This window comes from Oryzias melastigma, linkage group LG7 (assembly GCF_002922805.2).
Source record: "Oryzias melastigma strain HK-1 linkage group LG7, ASM292280v2, whole genome shotgun sequence".
NCBI classification, from domain to species: Eukaryota; Metazoa; Chordata; class Actinopteri; order Beloniformes; family Adrianichthyidae; genus Oryzias; species Oryzias melastigma.
This window is the reverse complement of record NC_050518.1, coordinates 14,624,469-14,631,229: the sequence shown is the minus strand read 5'-3', so window position 1 is coordinate 14,631,229 and position 6,761 is coordinate 14,624,469.

The following is a 6,761-nucleotide window of genomic DNA, read 5'->3' as shown; positions in this document are numbered from 1 at the left end:
GATATGCCTTACTTATAGTCAACAGCTATTTGCGTACATATACATATATAATTCTGTTTCTGTTGTGTTCATATAACCATAATAAATGACTGTGATGGATCCATTTAACATTTAAAATATCTGATTCAATATTATTGGTTAAGCAGCATAGCTGGGTGACAGTTAACCATTTTCTGTGGCTTGCCTAATATAATGAAACTGCTGGATCTAGTGATTCCCACACATATCAAACAAGAGGCCAAACAAGGAATAGTTTGTCCGACTTTATCTCATTTCCCAGTCTAATAAAAGTAAAGCACAGAACTGCTTTAAAGGAGTGATCTTGTTTCTCCTGCTTTTATTAATTCCTCCCAACAGCCATGATAAGCTCCCCTCCTGTTTCCTCTCACGGGGGAAGTCTGTCGATACGCTCTCCCCTTCACCACAGCCCCATGACGAAATGAAGGGAGCGGTGATCAATTTCAGATATGGCCAGAAGCACAGGGTTGACTAACAAAAGAGATTTCATGCACTGTTAAAGCTATTGAGTGGCCAGTGGATTAGCTCACACTTCACATTAACCCTGAAACTCTCCGACAAAGGCCCATTTAACAAAATGCCCTGCAACCCACACCATGCAGGCCCGCTCTGGTCTGATAGCATCAACAGTAATTGAGATACTTCAGAGGCAACAAACAGTTCAGGAGATACAGATGTTTAATGCACGGGTAATCCAAATACATGCCTATTTGCACGGCGGGTTCTGCGTACAGATGTCTGCTGAAAACACACGGATGTGTGGACTCTTCAGGGCAATTATCGATTGAGCAAATGCTCAATTACCTCAATTATTATTATTACTCACTGCATACTAATTCTCACAGGTTACAGATGGTTTACCCCCTTATAAACTTTATGCTTTTTATCACTGCAGATACGTTTGATTGCTCGTCATGGCTGGTTAAAAAAAAAAAAAAAAACTGTGACCAGAATCAGCACTTAATGAGGTTCTTCTGAACAAAACAGAAGCTTATTACTAGGAAAATCCATCCAAAGAGGCACCTCCCAAGAGGGGGGAAAGACTTCTTTAATTAGTGATATGACAGTTTTGACCAGTCATTCATTTCCTTTTACTGTGCCTGTCTCATTTTTAAAGTTTTAAATGGGTTTACTCATCTACCTTTTAGGAATTTTATATATAGAAAAACAGATGTGGGCTGTAACTAGAGGGGACTGTGAGGTATAAAGATGCAGGACCAAATTCAGTAAAATGATGGTCTCCATCAGAGGATTCAAACACTGCCAGATAACATCAGAAACTGTGAAAAACTACTGTATATGCATGAGTCAAAAGAGTTCTAAATTAGTTAAAACAAATCAATCATGTACTCATACTTAAAATAATCCTATAAGTGGATTAAACTTCAGAGAGTTCTTGTGTTTTGTTTGTTTTATCTCTCTATCTTTATTTGATTTGATTTATTTGTTTACACACATAAAAATACAAGCAAAAATAAAAATACAAAAAGTAAAATTGTGATGGTGTGTTACAGAAACCCAACTGGGTTTATTCAAGATGGTAACACACCTCTATTGAAAAGTAAAATAAAATACAGTCAGTAAACAAATAGAGAACTTTAACCTTCATTGTAATCCTGTTTTATTTGCTTAACAAATGTTGTATTTTATTGTTGTATTGATTCCTCCCAAGGGCTCCCTTGAAAAAGAGGTTTTAAATCTCAATGGGATCCACCCCTGGTTAAAAAAAGGTTGATAATAATAAAAAGAACTAGACTGAAGAATAAACTCAACAACTCAAACATAACAATTCCAAATCAAATTCATTTTAGGAATATTAAATTAGTAAGCATTTCTATTTTTTGTTTTTGTTTTTACAAAATATAAACCAATTTTTTATACTTTGAGATCAAAATCTTTTTTAGGTTATTTTATTGAATCTTACTATCAAGAACTCAAACTCATTTAATAATTTGTTGCCACGGTAACAAAAAGAAAACTTACCTCGTGACTTATGGATAGGAGGAAGTTGGAATGTCTGACCTCGTCTGGAACCACAAGAGTGAAGTTTTTTTTTTTTTTGTATGAAATAGTTTTGGTAATTGTTAGAATAATTACCCCTGATTGATCAATACAAAAAATGGAAGTATCTGATGAATATTGATATCATAAATGTTTAACAACTGTAATTTTGAAAAGTATGGGTCACTTTGTGCATCATAAACAGAATTTGTGGCCGAACGAACAAATACCTTTTGTAAAAGTAACATTTTCTTGCCCAAGCAATATTGCAATAAGAGAGATATAAATAATAGGATAAAATAGATTACAATAATAAAGTAATTGAAAGATGTACAAAATCTTTATTCTTCAAATGATGCCCAGAGATTTTGTAATGTTATTGCAGACGACACCAATATGACTTTTCCACAGGAGTTTGTTGTCCAGCTGGAATAAAAATCCAACAGATGAAATTCTTCAATTTGTTAATTTTTAATGTAAATTTTAATTAAATTGTTGTGTTTTTCCAGCCTAAAAATACTATAAAAGATTTTTTAAATTTAATTTACTGTAAGACCCAGTCTGAATTTCATTGTAATTTTTGTTAATCTGACCCTACATGCGAAGGGATATAAAGTCCTCCATCGCTAGGGTAACCGCATCGCGCTGAGAAGAAATTTTGTTCACGTGGTTGCGCTTTGGACCACAGAAGTTCCCATTGAAATGTAAGGAATGACTTTTTGTTATAGCATAACCTTTTTTAACGTTATAAAACCAATGTTCTTATGAATGTTTGAGCGTTAGAAGCTGCGCACTAGAGCTAGCGTACTGGCGATTATTGATGACGTCATCGAACAAAAGTGATGTCTGAATTATGTGACACTTTTTTATCATAACTCTCCGTTTGAAGGGCCAAATAAAGGTACAAGGGTCTGTAATGTCTACTCTTCAGTTTTATGTTTGTATGTATTTCTTTTAACTGCCTTGGGCCTACAGATGCAAATTAGCTCTTGTGCTAAATCTGGCATATTTATGTTGTAGCCTTGCTAAGACATTGATTAATATGCATTGTCCTAATTTAAATAAATTAATAAATGACTATGTATTGTGTGATGGTGACGACTCCACTGCAGCTTTTTTTGGGGCTACTTTAACAAAAAAGTTCTGCCGGCGCTTTGTATAAGAGACAACACTTCTTGCAGCATTTTCAGGGCACATCATCATCCATCATAGATTGTGTTCCAATGAGGACTGACTGCGTAATTTGTTTGCTTTGTTTTCTGACAGCAGTTGTTTGCTGAATTGCGTTCAAAACCACTCCGAAAGCAAAAAAATAAGAAGTAGTAAGAGGGAAAAGTTTTTTTTCAGAAACTTGATATTACTTTCATCTCCCCTCCTCTGCCTCATTATGTCTAGCCTTTACTATTCAGCGCACACTTGCGAAATGCAGTGTGACTGCAGCAACGAGGTTATTTTTATATGGGCTGTGATGACAAGTGTAGCTGTGTGTAGTATTACAAAGTATAGTTTCTCAAAAGGAGTCATTCTCTCTGTCATGATTGAAAATCTTAACTGGGAGACATTTCAGCACGGTTTAAATAAACGCCTGACCCCCTGTGTGTGCTCTCCTGTGATCAAATCCTCAGCTGATTCATGAAAACAATTTAAATTTAAATCAGACTCATAATTCTGATTCCGCTCTCCGTTTTTTCCACCCTTTGAACAGCAGAGAATCTCTACTGATCTACATATTCATTTGTTAATGCTTATTTTTTTGTCATGCCTCACTGAGCTGATGTTGATTCATGAGGTTAAAGTTCCACCAGAAACATGACTACCAGAAATAATAAATTAAAAAAAATCAAACAAAGGAACCAGCTTCAGATCAGGAAACTGACAGCGGGTGCATTTATGATGTGTAGGTATATCAGAAATAAAGTAAAATCAAATAATACATTTAAATGATTCTCATTTTAAACATGCCTCCATTCTGGTTGAATCTATGTGGATGATAAGTAAAATGAATTGATCTCCCTATCATTTTTTTTTCATTTTTATTTCAAAAAGAGGTTCAACTTGGAAATGTTGCTGAAATATAGATGTTCTGGTCGACTCTGGAGTTTTTCTTGAGGCAGCATTCGCAAACCTCTTTTCAAAGATTCAAACCTTCCTTTTTCCTTTTGCCAGCATGCTGCTGCATTTTTGATCCGCCCAAAATCCATCACTGGAATAGTGCCAAGCTGTTCAGTTTTATCTGCAAACTTTTCTGAACCTTGTCGTCTCCACAACACAGGGAGATTAGTGTCTGGATTTTCTGTGTCACAAAAGCTTTCTTCTCGCGGGGGGAATGGCAACCTATGCTGGGAATTGAGCCCGCTTTGGAGCCGTTTTGGTTAAACACTAAACACGTAAAAGCAATGCATACCTACCAGATATGTTTATTTGAAATAAAACATTAAAAAATGTGATTTACTTGTTAACATCCTAAAAATATAAATATATTAAATTGACTGTGGGGGATTGACTAGTAATTGAAGCTGAAACCAGGAAAAACTGAAACCAGAACGCAGCGTGAAAAGAAAACAAAACCTGGCAACAAACCTGTTCTCCCTCCATTAAGATCCCAGATGCATTGTAAAGGTGCATTCACACCGAAAGCGATTCAGGCAGTGGAGGCGGACAGTTTCAATGTTAAGACGCGACATGAGGCGATCTGAAGTCCCACAACGCGATTTGAGCGATGAGCCGTGGATTGGGCCGCGAGGCCAATTTAAGTATCTGAAGTTTGACAGGTCACTGTGCCGCATCTGCCACTCAGGAAGTCAGCTTTGGACAGGTGATGTTTTCAGTGACCTGATCAGCTTGTAGAATATTATTCCAAAATTAAATTTCCATTTACCCGCTGGAGCTGTGTGATTGCACAGCTCATCCAGCTACTTAGGGGTGAAGGTGAGATACACTCTGGACAGATCGCCAGAACATAATAGACCAGCGGTCGGCAGCCTTTAACAGTAAAAGAGCCATTTTTAGCTTGTTTTCTACTGATCTAAACCTAGAAGCAGCCCAATAGTCTTAATTTAGTGTGTAAGAAATTTGGATTTGCATTCATGACCTTTTTGTTTTGCCTTTTTATTTAAAAAACATTTTTACTTTTTACCTTTAGGAGAGGGCAAATTTGCGAATAAGCTAGCTTGTTGCTTAATTACTAGCTGAACTCCAAATTAGCATAAAATTCCTCAGTAAATTAAATCAACTAAAAATGCTAGCATGTTGCTAAAATACAAGCTAAACTCTAAATTATCCTAAAAACCACAGTAGATGACAAATTAGCCAAAATTGTTAGCGTATTGCTAAAATATTAGCTAAACTCCAAATTAGCTTAAATCATTTAACTAGAGGCCAAATTAGCCAAAATAAAAGCTAGCTCGTTGCTCAATTACTAGCTGAACTCCTAAATGGCCTAAAATTCCTCAGTAAACTAAATTAGTCAAAAATGTTAGCCTATTTCAAAAATAGAAGCTAAATTCTAAATTATACCAAAAAAAAAAAAAACTTCAGTAGATAACAAATTAGCCAAAAACATCAGAATGTTATTAGCTAAACTCAAAATTAGCATAAAATTCCTCAGGAAGCTCAATTAATTAAAATGTTTGCCTGTTGCTAAAATAGAAACTAAACTCGAAATTAGCCCAAAAACCCTAGTAGATAACAAATTAGCCAAAATTGTTAGCATATTGCTAAAATATTAGCTAAACTCCAAATCAGCTTAAATCATTTAACTAGAGGCCAGATTAGCCAAAATAAAAGCTAGCTCATTGCTCAATTAGCTGAACTCCTAAATGGCCTAAAATTCCTCAGTAAATTAGCCTAAAAACCCCAGTAGATAACAAATTAGCTAAAAACGTTAGCATGTTGCTAAAATAAAAGCTAATCCCCAAATTTTTGAAAATTACAATTTTATTTTCTTCAGCCAGAGAGCCACCATGGAGAGCTAAAAGAGCCATATGTGGCTCTGGAGCCGCAGGTTGACCCCTGTACTAGACAAACCAACACTGAGGGACTTATTAACTCCCTGTCAACTTAACTAGGGAGCAGCTTAATCAGGTGAGCGCAAACAGCCATGCGTTCAGCAGTCTGCCTGCACAGGAAGAGAAGGGAAAAAACCAAAGCTCGCAGAACATAACCATCGGATGTTGGTTTTCTTGGACCAGTGGGTACTTTCTATTTGGAATGTGAGGGGAAGGGGGGATGATCACCCCAGTTCTCTCCATAGACTGTCTATGGCTGCGCAGCACCCAGGGTGACACAAGAGTGGTGGATCACACAACCCACCAAAAGTTGAGCGTGTCTTGCAGTATCTGTAAAATCACCAACCACCATTTCCCAAAACCTCTTCATCCGTAGCCGGTCTCATGTAACTTGCTGCTCCATGGCCTGAACAAGACGCCGACCAGCGCTAGTGCTGTGACAGAAATATGAATGTAGATCAAAGTATTACTCAGATCCGTCGCCGTGTTTTTGAATGAATGATCACGCCAGTTTGTGTTTCTTCAAATAATTATGGATTTTTTTTGTATATTACAAGCAAGTCTAATTATTCACAGGAATAAAAAAAACAATTTTAAAACTAGGGCAAAGGTCAGCTCAAGTCATTTTGTTACTTTGCTTGTAAATGTGATGTTTTTTTTTAATAAAGGTGTGAGCTTGACTATGCCTTGACTTAAGCCACGCCCTTAAACTGAATTTTTCATAGCGATCTTGGA